Source organism: Podarcis erhardii, assembly GCF_964252035.2.
Source record: "Podarcis erhardii genome assembly, chromosome: 6".
NCBI lineage: Eukaryota > Metazoa > Chordata > Lepidosauria > Squamata > Lacertidae > Podarcis > Podarcis erhardii.
In genome coordinates this window covers 99,693,048-99,714,848 of record NC_138510.1, presented here as the reverse complement: position 1 = coordinate 99,714,848, position 21,801 = coordinate 99,693,048, and the positions used below count along the sequence as shown (strand labels likewise).

General features: G+C 42.5%; 1 long non-coding RNA gene across 1 annotated transcript; it reads right to left on the bottom strand.

Moving 5' to 3' along the window:
- Positions 1-12,643: 12,643 nt before the first annotated feature.
- On the bottom strand, positions 12,644-21,058 carry LOC309343356. Its single transcript, XR_014157253.1, has 4 exons — positions 20,921-21,058; positions 18,836-18,980; positions 16,961-17,072; positions 12,644-12,768 (listed from the first exon to the last, which is right to left on the bottom strand). It is a non-coding gene; the product is annotated as an uncharacterized lncRNA (long non-coding RNA).
- Between the last annotated feature and the right edge of the window lie 743 nt (positions 21,059-21,801).

Here is a 21,801-nt window from a genome sequence, read left to right as displayed (position 1 = left end):
GCCAGTTCCATATAGTCCATCAACTTCATCTGCCATTCTTCCCAGGTGGGTAAATCTTGTGTCTTCCAATACTTCACGATAAGTAATCTTGCTGCTGTTGTTGCATACATGAAAAATGTTCTGTCCTTCTTTGGCACCAATTGGCCGACCTTGCCCAGGAGAAAGGCCTCTGGCTTCTTCAGAAAGGTATATTTAAATACCTTTTTCATTTCATTATAGATCATCTCCCAGAAAGTCTTAATCCTTGGGCATGTCCACCAAAGGTGAAAGAATGTACCTTCAGTCTCTTTACATTTCCAACATTTATTATCGGGCAAATGGTAAATTTTGCAAGCTTGACTGGTGTCATGTACCACCTGTAAATCATTTTCATTAAATTCTCTCTTAAGGCATTACATGCCGTAAATTTCATACCTGTGGTCCATAACTGTTCCCAGTCAGCCATCATAATGTTATGTCCAACATCTTGTGCCCATTTAATCATAGCAGATTTCACCGTTTTGTCCTGAGTATTCCATTTCAACAGCAAGTTATACATTCTTGACAGATTCTTAATTTTAGGGTCTAACAATTCTGTTTCCAATTTTGATTTTTCCACCTGGAAGCCAACTTTTTTATCCAAATTATATGCCTCCATTATTTGATAATAATGGAGCCAATCTCGCACTTTATTTTTTAATTTCTCAAAGCTTTGCAGTTTTATTCTATCTCCAACTTGTTCCAAAATTTCCCAATATTTCGGCCAATTGGCCTCCATATTGTGTTTTTTCTGTGCCTTTGCTTCCATTGGTGACAACCATCTTTGGGGTTTTGTTTTCTAACAAATCCTTATATCTTATCCAAACATTAAACAATGCTTTATGTCCTTTGACCTTATCATACCACAAATAAGCATGCCAACCAAATACATTGTTGAACCCTTCCAAGTCCAATACATCAGTGTTTTCCAGAAGCAGCCATTCCTTCAGCCAACAAAATGCGGCTGATTCATAATATAGTTTAAGGTCTGGCAGGGCAAATCCACCTCTTTCTTTAGTATCAGTTAAAATCTTATATTTTATTCGAGGCTTCTTGCCCTACCAAACAAATCTAGAAATATCTTTCTGCCACTTCTTGAAACAGTCCATCTTATCCAAAATCTGCAAAGTTTGAAACAAAAACAACATCCTTGGCATTACATTCATTTTTATCACAGCAATTCGGTCTAACAATGATAGCTTCTAATTTGACCATATTTCTAAATCTTTTTTCACCTCAGTCCAACATTTTTCATAGTTATCTTTAAACAAGTTAACATTCTTAGCAGTCATATTAACCCCTAAATATTTCACTTTCTTAACCAATGTTAATCCTGTCTCTTCCTGGAACTTCTCTCTCTCATTCACAGTTAAATTTTTCTCTAGAACCTTAGTTTTCGTCTTGTTCAACTTAAAACCTGCTACCTGACCAAATTCTTGAATCAATTCCAGTACCCTTTTGGTACTAGATTCTGGCTTCTGCAAAGTCAATACTAAATCGTCAGCAAATGCTTTCAATTTGTACTGTTTAGCCCCCACTTGTATGCCTTTAACCAATTGGTCCTTTCTGATCATATTTAGCAAAACCTCCAGGACCAATATGAAAAGCAACGGAGAGATTGGGCAACCTTGTCGTGTTCCTTTCTCAATCTTAAACTCTTCTGTCACTACATTATTCACAATTAATTTTGCCTTTTGCTCTGAGTAAATTGCACCTATACCATTTTCAAAACCTTGACCTACCCCCATCCCCTGTAGATTCTTCTTCATAAAACTCCAAGAGATATTGTCAAAGGCCTTCTCTGCATCCACAAAAATCAAAACTGCCTTAGTATTAATATTCACTTGTAATTTTTCTAAAATATTAATTATATTTCTCGTATTATCAGACAAATGTCTGCCCGGGAGAAAGCCGGCTTGGTCTTTATGAATTTCTTCTATTAACACCTTTTTAAATCTTTTAGCCAAAATATCTGCAAAAATTTTGTAATCCACATTAAGCAGCGATATGGGGCGGTAGTTCTTAAGCTGTGTCTTTTCAGTCTCTGTTTTCAGTATAAGTCTAATATAGGCTTCCTTCCACGACTCTGGTGCCCTTTCCCCCTCCAATATTTCGTTACAAACCTCCTTCAGTGGTTGTATTAACCATTCTTTCGGAGACCTGTAGTACCTTGAAGTCAGTCCATCCGGTCCTGGAGATTTACCCAATTGCATGTTCTGGATGGCCCCTTCCACTTTCTGATCTGTTATTTTGTAATTCAACATTAACTGGTTTCCCTGAGAGATTTTATGTAATCCATTTATTTTCAGAAATCGATCAATATCCATTTCCTTCTCCTTCTCCTGTGTATAAAGTTGTTTAAAATACCTCTGGAAACACTTCCTAATCTCCACTGGGTTCTGAATATTCTTTCCTTCCACTTCCAAATTCGTAATAGTATTAAGTTTTTGTCTTTTTTTCATTTGCCAAGCCAGCAATTTCCCACATTTATTTGCCGATTCAAATGTCTTTTGTCTCATCTGTTTGATCTTCCATTCTATTTCCTGATTTGTCAATTTCATATATTGTACTTGATATAACTGAATCTCTTTCAGGATCTCCTGTGATTTTGGCTTTGCTCTCAACTTCTTCTCCCCTTCCTTTATTTTTTCCAATTTTTTCCCCTTTTTTTCATTTTGAGTTCTCTTCTTAATTGCATTCTGTTGTATCCTCTCATGACCGCCTTGCTTGCATCCCAAATTACTCTTTTTTCCACTGTTGTACTCATATTTGTCTCAAAGTAGTCTCTCAAGGTTTTTTGGGCCTTCTTGATCACTTCTTCGCTCCTAAACAAAGTATCATTCATCCTCCATCTAAAGGAACCAATTGGCGTCAATCTCATTTCCATCTTCACTGCATTATGATCAGAGCACGTCTTGGGGCAAATCTCCACTTTGCTGGTCTTCGGAACCAATCCTCTGGTTACCCAAATCTGGTCAATTCTTGTCCATATCATTTTAGCCTCAGAGAAGAAAGTTCCCTCTCTTCCCAGAGGGTTCTTCATTCTCCAAATATCAGCTAAGTCCATATTTTCAGTCATGTCAAAAAAAGTTTTTGGTAGTCTACCATCTTTGGTGACTACCTGTCTCTGGGCCTTATCCATATTTGTAGACACCACTCCATTCATATCTCCCATCAAAATCATATCATAGTCCATATAATCCAACAGGGTCTCATGTAGTTTCTTGAAAAATTCCGATTTTCCTTCATTTGGTGCATAGATGCCTACTATCAAGAATTTCTCTCCTTGTGATTGAATTTCAATTGCAACAAATCTTCCTTGGTCGTCTTTAAATATGAATTTCGGTGATAGGCTCTCTTTTGCATAGAGGACTACTCTTTTTTTAACTTTGTCTGATGAGATAAATTCATGTCCCAAACTTTTATTTATCAATATTTTCCTGTGTAGCCTTATCACATGTGTTTCTTGTAGGCAGATCAAGTCCAATTGTTCTTTTTTTAATAAATGAAAGACTCTGCGCCTTTTTTCGGGTGAGTTCATCCAACTTAATATTTGCAATGCCATGATGTAATTACTCTAATTTTCCTCCAGCTGCCCCCAATGCTTGCTCTTCTTCTGTTGGTAGTGTCGACGGCAGGTTCACTAGGGGGTCCAATCCGTAAGATAATGCTGCTATCTCCAATATATTTGATGATCTTCTGTCCAGTGCTCTTTGCTCAAGTCCTCTATCTGGCGACTTCCTGTTCGATGCTCTTGGCTCTTTTCCAACTTCCTTCTGCAAGTCTTCTACGTATTTATCCAAAAACTTTACCTTATCTTCTACCGATCTTATTTTAATTTTCCTTCCTTTGAAACTGAAGGATAAACCTTGGGGAAACTTCCACCTGAATTTGATTTCGTTCTTTCTCAGCAGGACAACCAAATCTCCGTAATCAAGCCTAAGATCCAGAAGATATTTTGGGACGTCTTTAAAAATTTCCACTCTTGACTGTTGAACTTCTAAGTTCTTCCGATAGTGCCAACCCAAAATTTTATCTCTCTCTTCTTTATTTCGGAGGGTAATCAAACAGTCTCGTATTCTATTTTTCTCTTTTTTCCCTCCTCTTCCAAGTCTAAAAGCTCTCACAATTTTAAAGTCATCTTGATCCAAATCCACGTCCCAAAGATCAGCAAATTCCTGCATAAGAAAGTCTATCAAGCTTTCCTTCTCCAATTCAGGAAAAGCCCTGATCCTCAAGTTCGTCTGTTTTTCTTTAAGTTCAATCATAGAAAGGGTCAATTTGTGTTCATCAAGTTGCCTCTGCAAGTCTGGAACTTTTTCACTCTCTAATTGTGTAACTTTGCGTTCCACAGCAGCAGCTTTTTCCCTAGCTTCCTCCGCTGTCTACCGTATCAAAGTAGACTCCTGTACCAATTTCTGAATAGCCTCTGTGTTGGTATTCACTTTTTGTCCCAACTTGTTTATACTTTCTGTATTTAAATTTATACTTTCTCTATTTAAGTCAATTTTAGTAGTTGCCATATCAACTTTCTTGTTAAGCTGATCCAAAGAGTCACTTATCTTACTTAGTGCCACCGCTAAAGCATCTTCTGTTGTCATCACTTTCAATTTAGAATGTACTGGCGCAGCAGCAGCAGAGGAGGAAGGACCTGATGTTGAGGCTCTCCTTGGCTGCTGCAAAGTCTTTCCAGACCTTAATATTTTTTCAGAGGTTGACTGGTCTATTTTTTCCTTTCCATCTGCCATAACACTTAAGGATTCCAAAAATAAAACTGCATCTCCGCTGAGATACTGGGGCCTTGTGAATAGGTGTGGGTCAATCTGAACTTCATTCTATCATTTATTACTGCAGATCATGGCAGAAGTATCAAAGGTTGACATAGCCTAAAAGGACAAGAGTGACCCTGCTACCAGTCTGATCCCAGCCTTGTGTCCTGAAAGGCATTCAGGTCTATTCTGACTTCCTCACACCCTGCATAAAGGCCAGCACATGCTGATTTCGTTACCAGGTACAGTCTGTTCATCCCCTGAATGGAGACCATCAAAATAATGTCAGGGTAATTTGAAGGCAGAGACAAAAGGGAACCAGCTCAGTCACAGCCAGCTAGAAGGAGAGTCTTCCAAGCTCTTAATTTGCAAGATGGTGAGGTGATAAATGGGCATGAACTCTGGGGGAAATACCTTGGGAACTCTGGGAGTTGCTCACCTCAAAGCCTCCTCCCTTCTCCATGAAGGAAAAGGGTAGAAAGGAACCCTAAAATGTGTAGCCAGTGGCTCTCCTAGCTCCCACAAGGACCTTCATTCAGCACCCATGGAACCAACATGCACGTGCTTAAGGACAGATATACTCTTCCTCCCCAACTCTCCATTTCATCTCTCTTTAGATCAAGGTGTGTGTATTGCAGGATTTGCTGCCTGCTTACATTGCAATTTTGCTGTCGGAAGCAGCATTTATATATAATGCATGTCTCTTCCATGTCATATAATAAACCAACTTTCTCTATTCCTTTGGTGTGAAAACTTAACATTTCTAAGAGAGCAAAGAAGTTTTGTCTCCTATCAAGCATAATTTTTTTGCCCAGATGTGGGAGGAAAATACCCAAAGTATCCACTTCCTTTTGAAAAGAGATGTCTTTCTACTGAGTTTGTTTACCTGTGAGTAAATAAAATAGCAAGAAGTGTGCATGCATGCCACGAGACCAGTGCGATGTAGCCGCAAGCCCTTTCTTCTGAGTTGTGGTCTCCCTGGTCAGAGCTTAGACACAGCAGCACAAAACCTACAGGAACTGCAAAGGCCTTCTGCTCTGTTGACTTCCCAGCCAATCTGAACCATCCAAGGCACACCTGATTTACTCTAGAGACCCTGATGGAAGAAGCTCAGCATCTGAGGTCTGCCCCCACAGGAGTCCCATTAGTGCTTAGCAGCATCCCTCAAGGATTAGAACCCCCCCCCCCAATCCTGTACACAGGACCCCCCCCCCCTTTGCACTCATCTCATATTAAGGGAAATATAATCACCTAGAGTGGGAAAGTTAGATCCCATGGTATGCACTTTTAGATTCCTATGTAAACCCCTCCTCAAGGCGTCCAAACTAAGGGATATGAATATATTTGGGTTCAAATTCTGTGGGGAGGACAGGGAAGATCATACATGTCAGAGAACAGCCTGTGGCGTCATCGCCATGTTCCTTATTTCTCCTGCCACCCAATGTTCTATTTTAGATAATGTTTTTTTCAAAAAGAAAGAAAGAAACATAACCACAATTGGAGGCAAAGTCACATTCCAATGTTATTTCTTGATTTAAATTCTCTTTAAAAAATGTATATAATGCCCATTGGGATCTGATAGTTTATCCATGGTTTTCACAGGAATTTTATGTCTAACCTTATGTGATAGGCTTGGGGACAGCTAGGGTCTGCTAGGCTCGTCTGTTCAAAAAAGAATTTATAAAGAATATTCCTATTTTCTTAGCTGTGTTTCTTGTATAATTTCATTATTGGATATGTTGCTCCAAGTGTCCAAGTGGAAGAATTTAATATAAATCTTGAACAACATTACCAGTTCCTGAATGGGTGAGCTGAAGGGTTTTAATCACTTCTTAATTGCTTTTTTCCTTAAAAAAGATTGCAAAGATTATGTTTTTTTAAAAAAGCCCAATAATCTTCCTGCAGAACAATTCACATTGGGGCTGTTCTGCAATCCACCATCCAAGAATTCGGATGGACCATGAACTAGATGAGGTTATTTTTAGGATTACTGTTAAGAACAGGTAGCTGTACAGTGGATATATGAGCAACTCTGGAGGGTGGAAGTGTGTGTGTGTGTGTGTGTGTGTGTGTGTGTGAGAGAGAGAGAGAGAGAGAGAGAGAGAGAGAGAGAGAGAGAGAAGGTCCCACTTTTGTAGTAACCGTTCCTTCAACTTCCAATGCATTGAAGTAACAGCAGCAGGGGGAGCTCCAATATCCTTCAAAGTGACTGAAATGGAAATGGAAATAAAGCTGGAGTGGAATGTGCCTGTTTTGGCAAGAGACAGCCCCCTCCCCAATTCACGATCCTCAGGAGCCTCCGGCCATTTAGGCCATTTATCGGGGAGAAGAGAGAGCAGCTCTCTGCACAGGACTTCACCTCTCTTGAGACCTAGAAACCCTCTGAAAAATTACTTGGAGGGCACGGAAAACTTTTCCAGGCACATCTAGCAACCAGAAGGAAACTTGGAGGTTTTCCTGAGACTAGTTCTCTGATGTGTCTGCTGGACTTTTACTTCAGAAGCAAAGACCAGAACATTTGTAACGTTTCCACACGAGTTGGCCGTTTGTGTGAAACTGCCACCCTTTGTTCATTCATTAATAGCAGAGAATCCGAGTGACTTTGCTGCCGGTCCTCTGCATTGCAGAGTTTAATGTGTTGTCTTCTTTACACATGGCATAGTGTATTTAAAATACAGAAATTCAGTTGTATGCCAGCATATCCAATGTGGACGGGCAAAGGGCTTTTGAGGCTGGGGGGACGGGACACCATGTCTTTTAACTGGCAGCTTTCTCCCTGTAGCTGTCACCCTTGCTTCTCATCCCTGTTGAGCATGGCAGCGACATTACTAATAATAGTCTCTCAGTTATTTCCCAATTGATCAGTTCCTTTTCCTTGCTGGGCAGCTTCAGTAGTTTATTTCCTTGTTATTATTTGTCCTTTATATTTATTAATTAAAAATAACGTCACATTTTCTTTCCAATTTTTTCCAAAACGAGGCCCATAGTGGTGACATAAAATGTATTAAACAGCCATAAAATTTGTAATAATTTGTGCAATTTGTAATTACCTTGCTGGGACGTGGGTGGCGCTGTGGGTTAAACCACAGAGCCTAGGGCTTGCCGATCAGAAGGTCAGAATCAGATCAGATCAGAAGATCAGAAAGTTCGAATCCTTGCCACAGGGTGAGCTCCCGTTGCTCGGTCCCTGCTCCTGCCAACCTAGCAGTTTGAAAGCACGTCAAAGTGCAAGTAGATAAATAGGTACCACTCCGGCGGGAAGGTAAAAGGCGTTTCCGTGCGCTGCTCTGGTTCGCCAGAAGCGGCTTAGTCAGGCTGGCCACATGACCCGGAAGCTGTATTCCGGCTCCCGCGGCCAATAAAGCGAGATGAGCGCCGCAACCCAGGGGTCCCTTTACCTTTAATCACCTTGCTTAAAAAAAAAAAATAGCGGTAGTATGAGGGATGAAGACAACAACTGTTTGGGGGGTGGTTTTTTTTTGTAATATAGCTTTGTCAGAACTTTAGCAAGACAAAACTCCTTCAAGTAATTGTTAGTCTGGGGACAGACTTCCTCCAAAATTTCATTCCACATCAGCAAGGTAATTCCTCCCAACTAAGGCATGGGCAGGAATACTTGAAAACGCAGCAGCTGCAAAGTGCAGCACATAAACACAGGTTCTGGTCCACAAGCAGCTGTCCTTCTTGGCAGATGGCGAGGGGAGGCCCTCCCCAGGTGAGTGGCGCCCCCTGTGGGCAGAAGCAGGGTAACTTGGGAGCCTGGCTGCTGCCTGCCCATATTTTGTGCCTCTGTTCTCACTCCCTGGGCTGCGAGGGCAGCATGACAGGACCCCAAACAGGTTTTGCAAACAGATGTGGCAATGTGGAGAACTGAACATAAGGCAGGGACCCTGTGGCACCATCGGTCAGTGCGCCTTGTTGTGGACCAGAATGTTGGTTCGAGTCCAGTGAGGGATGGCTTTGGGCAGGATTCCTTCCCTGCAGCAGGGTGGTCCCTCCAACTCTATGAAGGGAGAAATGGAACTGGATGGATTTGCCATCCCTCTCTCCAAGCAGGGCTATTTGGCCAAGGGGAACGCGCATGCTTCACTCATGCTCTGGGGTCACAAGCAGCACCTGTACGCCCAGGAGGGGCCACAGCCTGTGGAAGAGCCCAGCGACCTCGGAAGCCTAGCCCAGAGCAGGGCTTTTTGTGTGGCTGCCCCTGTTCTGTGAAACAGCCATGCTGTCGAGATATGGCCATTCCGGAAACAGCTGAAGAAGCTTCCGCGGCTAGAGAAACGGGTCTTTAGTAGGATCCTATGCAATCATAGGACTTTTCTCATTCCAGCAATGAGAAATTATGTTCTCCCTGTGTGGCTTCTGAAAGTACGTGGAAAAAAACAATAAAAAATAGGTGTCAGAAGGAAAACACGCCACCAAACCCAAACAGAGCGCTGCAGAAACGTTTTAAAAACGAAGGAAAAAGCAGTTTCAGAAAGAGTGGGAGATAAGATGGTCCTGTTCCAATTCTAACCAACTAAAGGAAAGTTTATATAAAAACAACCACTTGGTTAGTGACTCATGAGGAAAGAATTTATCCTTTTTCTTAAGGGAAGCCCTTGGAAATAACATGACTAATAAGAGGATTGATCTTGTCTAACTGGCCACAAGTTAAATTTGACAGCAATTGCATCTTAAAATATATACATAATATGCCTGATAAAAGCTAGCTGTAGCCCAAAAGTTCAGGTCAATAAATAAGCCAGGAACTAACTGCTTGTTACATGCAAATATGTGTAACAGAGCCCCAGTGCCTTGGAAAAAAATAGCTTGGGGAAGGAGACATTAACTCTCTACCTGCTGTTTCTCTGCTCAAATCACACCCCAAGTCTCAACAGAGAAAAATGGGAAGGCAAAATGATATACATATGCTTCTATGATCTACATTATGTTCTTTCAAACCTTTCCTTTTTAAAAAAATACACCCTTGCATTTAATATGTAGTTAAGCAGTTCATAGAATTACAGAATTCTAGAGTTGGAAGGGACCCCAAGGGTCATCTAGTCCAACCCCTGCAATGCAAAAGCATCCATGACGGAGAGCCATTTAACCTCTGCTTAGAAACCTCCAAGGAAGGAGAGTCCACAACCTCTCCAGGGAAACTCTTCCACTGCTGAACAGCCCTTACTGTCAGAAAGTTCTTCCTGATTTTAGTTGGAATCTCCTTTCTTGTAACTTGAAGCCACGGGTTCAAGTCCTACCCTCTGGAGCCGAAAACAAGCCTTGCTCCATCTTCCAAGTTCAAAATCTAAATACAATATTGCAATAAAGAATACATATAATATCACTGCAACACAAGGCTAAACAATTAACAGTTCATGTAACATACATCAACATTTAAATAAGCCCACAGCTTGTCATTTGTAGACATTGGGGTGCCAGCTACTATTTCGAATTAAGATGGCAAGCAAAAATGCCGCTTTGGGATGTGAACAGATTGTGCTTCACTCAGTGTTTTGCCCCTGCACCAGAAAACATCAGAGGGACTTCTTGGTGCTTTAAAAAAAAAATGCTTGTCACCCATCCCAAAGTGTTTCATGAAACATTTTTTTATTAGTTCAACCAAGTATTAGTTTTGCAGTAGTTTGTTTGACTATCCGACATCTGTAAACTGCAATGCAGAAAACATTCTCCAAAACAGATCATCCTTTAACACATCAGCTTTTTTAAAAAAATTGAAATCATTACAGAGCATTTGCTCATATTTAGTCTGAGTGATATTCGAAATAAATACAATGTTTGGGGACTGGATACAGTGGTGCCCCGCAAGACGAATGCCTCGCAAGACGAAAAACCCGCTAGACGAAAGGGTTTTCCGTTTTTCGAGGCGCTTCGCAAGACGAAAACGTCTTGCGAGTCTTGCGATTTTTTTCACTTCCCCCCCTTTTTCTAAGCCGCTAATAGCCGCTAATTGCCGCTAATAGCGCTAATCCGCTAAGCCGCTAATAGGGTTGCTTCACAAGATGAAAAAACCGCAAGACGAAGAGACTCGCGGAACGGATTCTTTTCATCTTGCGAGGCACCACTGTATTATAATGGTCTAAAAGAAAACTTTAACTACAATGCAATGAAACTTACTATGGTAGGGTTTTGTTTTTTTACTGTACATCAAAGCTAATATAAATGAAGAGTTATAAAAACCCAGCACTGAAGTTTTAAATAAGAATTGCCAACCTTACAGGCACTAAGTTGAATTAGATCAGCCTGCTGGCTTTGAAGGTGCATTCAATTAGATGGTGGAGGGTGGGGCCAACATTTGCCTTGGCGTCTGCATCCGTTCTGTGTTCCAGCTGGACTGCAGAAGAAGGGTGTGGGCTGAAGAGGGGGAGAACTGAAACACACATTGGATGCGGAGGGAACTCATGAGCAATCTCCAAAAGAGGACTCTTACAAGTGTGGAGCTTGATAAACGGGAAGTTGGTGAGTTCTAGGAGTCAGGCCGCAAACGCTTCCTCAGGTACCCCAACAGAAGAACTTCCGCTGGGCTTTTTTCAACCTAGTGCCTAAACACTGTCATGTGCATTTGATGTTTTGTCCACTTCCACTATATTTTCTCAAAATGTGGAGGACCCCAAGACACGGCAGAAGGAGATGGATGGGAGAGCTCTCTGGCAGGAGTTGGCTTCTCAATCAGCTCCTTTGGGAGCAGAATAGTGTGATATATGTGGACTTGACTATGCTACCACTCAGTGGATTTGTAACTGACTGACTGACCAAACCCAAAGGGAAACTGTCATTGTCCAGGAGAGGTTGTAGATCTCTGATGATGCGTTGTACTGTTTTAACTTGGGAGCTGTATGTGATGACTAGAGGTGTTCTGTTATTTTCTTTTTTGGGTCTGTCTTGCAGCAAGTTCTCTCTGGGTATACCCAGAGATCTACAACCTCTCCTGGACAATGACAGTTCTCTTTCTCAAGCTCTGGGAGGAAGACCTTTCATTGCCTACAGACAGCCACCCAGTCTTAAACAACTCCTAACCCACAATAATACTACAACCAGACCTAACACGGACACTGGCACCAGAGCCTGCAATAAACCCAGATGCCAACTTTGCTGCCACATACACCCGGACAACACCATTACTGGCCCCAACAACATCACACATACCATCTCGGGACTATTTAATTGCTCATCGTCTAACATTGTGTATGCCATAAAATGCCAACAGTGTCCTTCAGCTCTCTATATTGGACAAACAGGCCAGACCTTACGCCAAAGAATAAACGGACATAAATCGGACATCAGGAATCACAAGACAGAGAAACCAGTAGGAGAACATTTCAATCTCCCAGGACATTCTATACAAGATCTCAAAGTAGCTGTTTTACTACAAAGGAATTTCAGAAATAGACTGGAAAGAGAAGCTGCTGAATTACAACTTATCACCAAACTCAAAACAATGGAGAAACCTGGTCTGAACAAAGACCTTGGATTCTTATCTCATTATACATGACAAAGCCATTTTTCACCTTTTCACCCCTTGCTTTTTCCTGTAAGACCTATTGCAGTCGTTAAGAGTCGTCAACAGGCTCATCACAGCTATCTGCCAATCACCCATTCCCACCACCCTTCTGAGTAATACCCCTCCCCACCTTCTCACTATATAGAAGGGTCTGGAAACTTCTGTTTCAGTGTATCTGAAGAAGTGTGCATGCACACGAAAGCTCATACCAAGAACTGACTTAGTTGGTCTTTAAGGTGCTACTGGAAGGAATTTGTTTTGTTTTGACCAATTTATTTGTTATATTTAACTGACAAAGTCATCAATAGTATTGCCACGTCCACCAACATGGCCTTTGAGGTGGTATACTTACCTTTGCTTCTGGGTTAGCTGCCAGTATTTTGGCACCACACTCAACTGAAGCATAATTATTCCTATTTTTCTGGACCTTTTTTGTGAGATGCTGACCTCCATTGGAGGATGGGTGCATTGACTGACCTGCATACAAAAGGAAGCATACCAACGAATTAGAAAGATCACTATGCCATTACTTCCAAGCTTCTAAGCTAAAGTGATTTATATACAAGGCAGCAGTATTTAATACATACATGAAGTTAACAGTAGTATTTGTAATTGCTCAGATTTAGAATACACTGGTACCTCGGGATGCGAACGCGATCCGTTCCAGAGCCCCATTCGCATGCTGAACGAAACGTAAGACGCGAAAGCACGTCTGCGCGTGCCGCCGCTTCCACGCATGACGTCATTTTGACCGTCTGCGCATGCGCGAGTGGCGAAACCCGGAAGTAATGTGCTCCGTTACTTCTTGGTCGCCGTGGAGTGCAACCCGAAAGCGCTCAACCTGAAGCATATTTATCTTGAGGTATGACTGTACTTGCATTTAACAAATAATCTGCCCTGCTCTTTAGCCAAAACAACGTGCTTCCAGAGCAGACTATATACCATTGTAAACAACACAGTCCCCTACCCTCAGGCTTACAATTTAAAAATATACATCACAATGGGGAAATGGATTGGGAGGAGTAACCAACAGATTAATTTAATAACCTGCTGAGCTAGAAAGGTTTAAGGATGAGGAGTCCAAAGCTACTGGTCTCTTGGCTGATAAGCGCAGCCGTGCATCCCTTCTCTCCCCAAATGTAAAAGTAATCATTTTTCTTACACAAGTGGAGATGCAGGAAAAAAATCATTAAGATGTGGTAGCCCAATGCAAAAATCCTGAGAATCCATGAGGCTCTGTGCTTTGTAACCACATTTTTGAGCCATTGTAGCCCCAGGCAACAGTGGGTGCGTGATTTTTTTGGTGCAGGCTGTAGCCATGGACATGCTATGTGATCTGATGGTGAATTTGGGGTGACCCAATGCAAAAATCCTGAGGATCCATGTGGATCTGTGCTTTGTAACCACGTTTTAAGTGGGGAGGGAATGAAAATCACTGAAGGGACAAGGAGCACACATGGGGTGTGTGGAGAAGGAGGCTGCTAACAATGCAGGAGAGGGGTTTAAGGGGAGGGAAGGAAAAAGACTGAAGGAACAGAGTTCCCCCTCTTCATGCTGTTGAAAAGCCAGTGAGCAGGCAGACACGCTGCGCAGCTCTTGCTTTGAAGAGAGCTGAGGAGAGTGCCAGCAGCTGCTGCCGGCTTTCCAGGGAGCCGGAAGAAGAGAGGTTCCTTTCCTTCTCCCACCTGGCCAAAAAGCCAGCAAGAGCGGCTTCTCCCGCCTGCATTCGCTCCACAAGACGCACACACAGTTCCCTTTTAGGAGGAAAAAAGTGCGGTAAGTATTAGGAATCTCTTGGGACGCAAAAAATATTTTAATCACTCAAAATGTCTAGTAAGAAGGAAGAAGGAAAGAAGGAAAAGTAATTCCTGTCTATTCCACAGATTAAGGCGTTTTAATCTGTTATGGCAAAATCTGGGTGCGAGGCTGCTCTGCCACCCAGCTCATCGGACTAAGTCCGTGGGTCCCTGCGGAGGAAAATGAGCTCAGCCGGGCAGGAGCAAGGTGCAGAAGATCCAAGTTTATTGCGCAACAGGTTCAAGACGAGATTGAACAGTGAGAAAGGGGTGACATGAGTTTTTGAAACTCCCTCCATGTCCCAGAATACAGTGCAAAACACGTCATGAATACATTAAAGAGAGGTTTGGTTACACAGATTACATCATGAATATATTAAAGGGAGGTTGGGTTACACAGATTAACATATGGAGGAAGGAGGGGGGAATATGCAGAGTCGGAGATATGCGCAGATAAACACTTCCTGAGTATTGGGGATGAGAAGACAATGGTCCGGTCTGCCACCTGACATTGCCTGGAGGAAAGGCTGATCAGAGCGATTTGACAGGATTAGGGTCTTGACACCTTGCTTGAGGGATTATAGATTTTAGTCCCTTTTGACATTGACAATTGGGAATAAATGGATATATTGTAGCGAAGAAGAAGGTAAAGAAGACATGCCCCCCCCCCTTTCCGTATCAAATCCTATACAGTTACCAGGAAGCAAGCTCCCATTAAACAGAGTGGTTCTTACTTCTGACTAAACAAAGAAGTACTCTGTAAATTTCATAAATATGGCAAATAGTATGCCTTAAGTGACTCCTTTTATGTTGTTGAAGCAGTAAATAAGTTTAGGTTTGATGCGTACTCCATATATTTTTAACCCCCCCCCCCAAAAAACCAGGCAAAATTCTATGTTATACTTTCTCTTATAAATTTGACTAAAAAAACCAAATGCATTAACACGGGAAGCAGAATCCCTCTAAATCAAGACAGATAGGCTCACACAAATAATAAACCTACTGCCTTAGTTAAAGAACATAAATTCCTGGTCTATATATGAATCAGGACGTGACAGAATGGATAGTACAACTTCAGACAACTTCAGACAATAAACATTCTCATTGCTTCCCTAGGTAAAAATGCTCCCACCAAGTTGGTGCTAGAAACTCAAACAGTGCTTTTTTTCTAAAAAAAAAGTTTAGGAGTACAGTCATACCTTGGGCCGAAGTAGCTTCGGCTTGAGCGTTTTCGGGTTGCACTCCGCGGCGACCCGGAAGTAACAGATCGCGTTACTTCCGGCTTTTGCCGCTCGCGCATATGCTCAAAATGACGTCACGCGCATGCATTTTATAGTTCAAATTGGGGGGAATAAATACAGTAAATTAACAAAAGTACAAACGTTTACAAAATGTTTAGGGGTATCTGTACCCCTGCATCCCCCAGAAAAAAAGCACTGAACTCAGGTATGTAAGCTAGGTGCCAAACAACACACTGAAATCTAGGTTGTGGTCGCCACAACAGAATGTCTGTTCACCAGGGGGTTGGACTAAATGACCCTTGGGGTCCCTTCCAATGCTACAATTCTATGGTTTCAGCTACACTGCTTGACTGTGGCTTGCTCTTACAGCAATTCACTTGTCCCAGTAGGCTAGGAGAAACACACACAGTTGAAACTGAAATGGTTACAGTGGTACCTCGGGTTACATATGCTTCAGGTTACAGACTCCGCTAACCCAGAAATATTGCTTCAGGTTAAGAACTTTGCTTCAGGTTGAGAACAGAAATTGTGCTCTGGCGGCGCAGCAGCAGCAGGAGGCCCTACTAGCTAAAGTGGTGCTTCAGGTTAAGAACAGTTTCAGGTTAAGTACGGACCTCCAGAATGAATTACGTACTTAACCCGAGGTACCACTGTATTAACTATGGACTAAGAAAGAGGTTTGCCAACTGTGATCGCCAACCTAGCACCCAGAAATCTCCACATGGTCGCAGTTGGAGCCCTGCCAGTAGCAAAATGTGCCATATGTTTATCTAGATCAGGGGTTCTCTATCTTTCTTCCCATGGACTGAAAATTACTGGCCACCCCTGACCCCAGTCACAAAACGGTGGTGAAAAAGTTCCTTAGCTCAGTGTTCCTCAAGCTAAGTACAGGACCTGGCTCAGGAAACACTGTGGCTCAGCCTCTCCATTGGAGGCAGAATTTCCTGATCCAGAGTCTCTACGTGGAAAAGACTTTTTATAAATATATTTCCCCTTGCCATGCCTCTCAAAGTATTTTACCCACCTCCTGGCATTTCTTCTCCCATTCTCCTTTCACTTGCACCTTAATCCTCCACTCACCCACAACATGCCAGTTTCCATCCTCCCTGGTCCTTTAACATTCACTTTTTCCTCCTCTCTTCCCCGCTTCACAATCTTTTATCTTGCTTTCTGATTTCCTTCCTCCCAAAGCAGAGAGGCTTTCCTTTTCCTGCTGCTTCCCAGCCACCTTCACTCAGCACACAAGGAGTGGATGGAGCTGGCACTGGTCCAGCCCAAAGGCTACAGCTGGGCTAGCAGGAAGAGGAGGCAGGTGAAGAGGCCCTGCGCAGGCTGGGACACTGCAGCCCATGGCCCCCAAGTGGTCTTGGCCCCCTGATTAAAATAGACTGATTAGAGAAACACAAGCGCTGCATCGCAAAAGGACATTTGTTAACAAAACTCGTGAACGAAACAAAAAATACAGTTATACATAAAACCAGAGTCTCTCCCCCTTTGGGAAGGGTTTTGAAAGTTTCTTTTTAAATAAAAAAAGGGTCAGTGCTAAATACTTGATTTTTAAGGGATAAGTCTGTTCAAAGTTTTCAAGAACAACCCAACAACCTCCCCCCCCCCAAATACCCCTGAACTCACTCTTTTCTTTTTCCACTTCCATAACCTGCTTTTTCCATTCATCAAAAGTGGGAATATCTCCTGGATCCTTTGGGCTTATTACAGAAGTTGGGTCAATTTCTCCTACTTTTCTCTGCAAGGTTTTCAGATATTAACAAAAAAACAAGACAGGCAATAAGGCAAGCAATCAAAACAGTGTAAGGCTTCAAGAACCAAACATTAAAAGGCAAGTTATGCCCAGCAGGCTGCATGGTAAGCTGACCATTCTATTGCACAGCAGTGCTTTTACAATTTTTCTTATTGTTATTTTGCAAAACATAGCTTGCGTTTGGGGGGAATGTGATGTGGGAAATGTGCTGGTTAGAGAAAGGAATGAAATGTGTGTCCTACTATACTTTTGAGACCTTAAGGTACTCAGTAGTACTCAGACTATCATGAAGGGAATAACCCAATCACTTACAAGGTTGTAGATACCAAAACAGAGAATCTAGTATAGCCTTCCCCAGCCCGTTGCCTTCTAGATGTTCTGGATTGCAAATCCTATCAGAACCAGCTGAGATGGTCAGAGCTTATGGGAGCTGTAATCTAAAACATTTAGAAAGCACCAGTTTGCTGAAAGCTACTACATATTTACAGTAAGAAAGGAGTGGAGTTTTATTCTTTTCACAATGCCATTGACTTTTCTGCTTTTTCTGTTTTTCCTTTAAAATCATAAAAAGGATAAGCCATGAACTCTCAGTGTTTCAGAGTGAATTTCTGTAATGCCTGCATTGTTCATCTTCAACTGAGAAGAAATATGTTGATTTAACAATGGTTTTCTATGTTCACTCAAGTTCCAAAATGCTGGGAAACTACAGTTGTTAAGGACCAACCTTTTGCAAATGTTTTATTTAGGTCGTTTTTTAAAAAATGGTATGGCATCCTATCTTGTGGTTAGTTTCAGTTTTGCCTCCACTTTATAGCTAGGTGACTCTCCAAGGCAGAGCAGTGGAGCCAAGTTCCAGATGGGTCTGTTGACCGGAACAGTCACACAAGAACCTGTTCATGCAACTGTGGCTCTTCCTGTAAACAACCAAATCTGGAAGGAGTCTGCCCTCCAGTTCCAAGGTAGGGATGAAGATGGAACGAACCAGCTGATTCCAACAAGCATTTCAAGTTTAGTGTCTGGGGTGGTGCATTTTATCTGCTGGTCTCGGCACTGTTTTTGCTGTAGTTACTGTATTTTGAATGTGCTTTCACATGAAAGCAGGAGAGTAATGTTAAAATAAAATCAACAGTAAGGTAAAGGGACCCCTGACCATTAGGTCCAGTCGTGACCGACTCTGGGGTTGCAGTGCTCACTTCGCTTTATTGGCCGAGGGAGCCGGCGTACAGCTTCCGGGTCATGTGGCCAGCATGACGAAGCCGCTTCTGGCGAACCAGAGAAGAACACGGAAACGCCGTTTACCTTCCCGCCGAAGCGCTGCCTATTTATCTACTTGCACTTTGACGTGCTTTCAAACTGCTATGTTGGCAGGAGCAGGGACTGAGCAACGGGAGCTCACCCCGTCGAAGGGATTCGAACCGCTGACCTTCTGATCGGCAAGTCCTAGGCTCTGTGGTTTAACCCACAGCGCCACCTGCGTCCCATAAAATCAATAGTAGTGCTTGGCATTTTCCACATTTGAAATATGAGCATCATCTGCTAGTAGTCGAAAGTAAGCTGTAACAGAAGCAGCACATTAAGTACCTGCCCTTTTAAAGTAAGCACTGAGAACCAATACTGTAGAAAGTATAAAGCTGAGAAATGTCAAACCACAAAGGGAGCAAAATGTTCTTTGATATTTAGTGTGAAAGATATACATTTACTTGAACCATTTGTATCCCTACAGGGTGTTTGGGGTTATTATCACCTACCTCCCCTCTTATGTTACCCGAAGCATTCAGTGCAGATTTTGGAGTGGTCTTTTGCTCAGTTGCAGGAACTTTGGGTTCGAATTCTGATTTAGTTATCTTTCCCTTTCCATGTGAAGATATATTTTCTATATGTTGACCTACAAGGCTGAAAATACAGCAACATCAGAAACACCTAACTCAAAATATTTTTACATATCAATACATGGAATATAGACAGCACAGAATTCTCACAGAGAACCAGTCAGTTGCTGTTACAGATAGGTAGCTGTGTTGGTCTGCCATAGTCAAAACAAAACAAATTCCTTCCAGTAGCACCTTAAAGACCAACTAAGTCAGTTCTTGGTATGAGCTTTCGTGTGCATGCACACTTCTTCAGATACACGTGTGTCAGAGTCACCCGTGGTCCCAGCTCACAAGAGACCAAAGTCCACTCCAGCTTATGTACAAAAGCTTTAATTGAAGAACATTATTAGCTTTACATCCGAGCTCCGTGACTCTACGTCTGTTACGCTTAGACCGCTGAAGTACCCTCTGAGTCGGTCCCCCCTCTACACCAGTTTAAGAGGCTTGTACTGGTCCACCTCTTTCTCTCTTTCCTTTTCCGCAGGGTCTTTCTGCCCCCCTGTGTTCTCTCCCTTCGGGACTCTCCAGAGGCTGAGTCCTCTGCCGCCTCCTCCCCCCTCCTTCGGGCTTTGGGACCAGGCTCCTCCCCAGGACTCTCTTCATTTCCGCGCGCCTCCCATTTTGAACTTGGCGCGCGTACGTTGCTCCTGACCTTGCCTTCGACAGTTACACTGCCCTCGATACTACTTTCCTCCCCTTCCGGCAGGACGTTTTGCCCTGATCTCCTTCCCCTCTCTGCTTCCTGTTCTGCTCCTTCTGACACACTGGTCACTCCTCCCCCCTCACTCCGTTCCAGCGGAGCAGCCGGTCTCGCTCTCCAACTCCCACTGGGGGTTCCCCCTTCGTTTCCCTGCTCCTGACTGCTTCCCCCTCTAGCTTCCCTTGGCTTGACCAGAGGGGCTCCCTTTTGGGAGTCCTCCGATTCACTGGACGGACTCATGGACAATCTTGGGTCATTGTCATCCTCTTCCTCGTCACTCTGGAATCCTTCCCCCTCACTCTCTGTCTCCTCCCTCATCTGCGCCTCTCTCCCTGAACCCCTGACAACGTGTATCTGAAGATACTGTGTATCTGAAGAAGCTCAGTCAGTTGCTATTGAACTTGATAAAATAAGTGTTTTAGTGAAGAGCAGCAATATTCCAAGTATGGTCTCAACTGTGAAAAAAGTCTGTCCTCCAACACGGACAGGCAATGCAAGCCAGAGGAAACCTGCTTAGCCAAGGATGCTGGTAAAAACTTTTGCTTCTTTTTCAGCTTTTTCTGTTAAGTGACATTTGGTATTTCAAGTACAGGAATACTGCCCTCATTAACCTTATTGAAGGGGCAGAAAAAGAAAATCAAACCTGCGAGGTCAGGCAATAAAAAGCTCTTCTGAGTGACTGACTTTGATTATCTAGAAATACATTGCTAGTCAAGGATAGTGTTAGATTATTTACTTGAGCATATACTGGGGGGGGTGGTCTTTAAGGACTAGGTTTGTTTTTATTTTTTATCTATTACTATCTGTTAGTCACAGGGCCGGATTTAGGTTTGATGAGGCCCTCAGCTACTGAAGGTAATGGGGCCCTTTATATGTCCAGCTGTCCTTTGTCAACAACAAATTGTTGCTGTTTTTTTGTGTTGAATATATGCTATATGGTAATTTACGGACCTAATAGGTATCTAAAGCCATTTGCACATAACAAAATATGTATTTTATCAAAGTAATTGTTGAACTGAAATACAATTAAGAATTATATAAATAGTGAGATAATTACTATTACATCCAGGGGTTTTTTCCCCTTTAAATTTTTTGGGGGCCCCCAAGAGAGTGGGGCCCTAAGCTAGAGCTTGCTTAGCTTACACGTAAATCCGCCACTGGTTGGTCACCTTGCATCTCTTTCAATAGACATGAAAATTAAAAGAAGAAGAAGAATGAAAATCAATGGAACAGCCTATGGCAGCAGTTATTTTAATACTCACCCCTCTGGAGAAGTATCAAGAGACGAAGAGTCACCCTGAGGCTGGCCCTCAAGTGCCCCACCCAGGTCACAGTCAGGCTCTGGCTGCTCGGCTTCAGCAGAGCTAGCTACAGGGATATCAGCACTGGAGTTTTCTATTGCACTGAAGGAAAAGAAAACAAACATGCTTTTTTACTTCTATGAAATAACTAATATTTTTGCTGGAATTTCTAATACCTTGACACATCAAAGCACCCTTGTATTAAAGCAGTTGCCTGGTAACCACAGAAGACAAAGAACTGCATATAGCCCAATATATGAAACGAGGCAGTGAGGGAACTGCTTGCTTGGCAGTTGAAGAAGAGACAGAAATTAAATACAGTTACAAATCTAGAAATTGAAGGAAGAAACATTCAGAACCCCATGGAAATCAGAAAGTGCTTCCAGAGATACTTCAAAAAATTATACACTCAAGGGCCGCAAGATGAGGCTGAGATTAAACAATTTTTGGAAAGAAATGGACTAACAAAGTTGTCACAAAAAAACAGATTAATCCTGAACAACAAAATAACACAACAAGAGATTGAACAAGCCATTCAGAACATGCAACTGGGCAAATCTCCAGGGCCAGATGGCTTGACTTCCAAGTATTATAAGACATTAAAAGACTATCTGATCCAACCAATGATGGAGGTCTGTAATGAAATTATGGAAGGGAAGAAGGCGCCGGAATCGTGGAAGGAAGCCTTTATCACATTGATACCAAAATCTGAAACTGAAAAGACACAACTCAAAAACTATCGTCCCATCTCCCTTCTGAATGTGGATTACAAAATATTTGCAGACATTTTGGCAAGTAGACTTAAAAGAGTTCTTAATGAAGTAATTCATAAAGACCAGGCA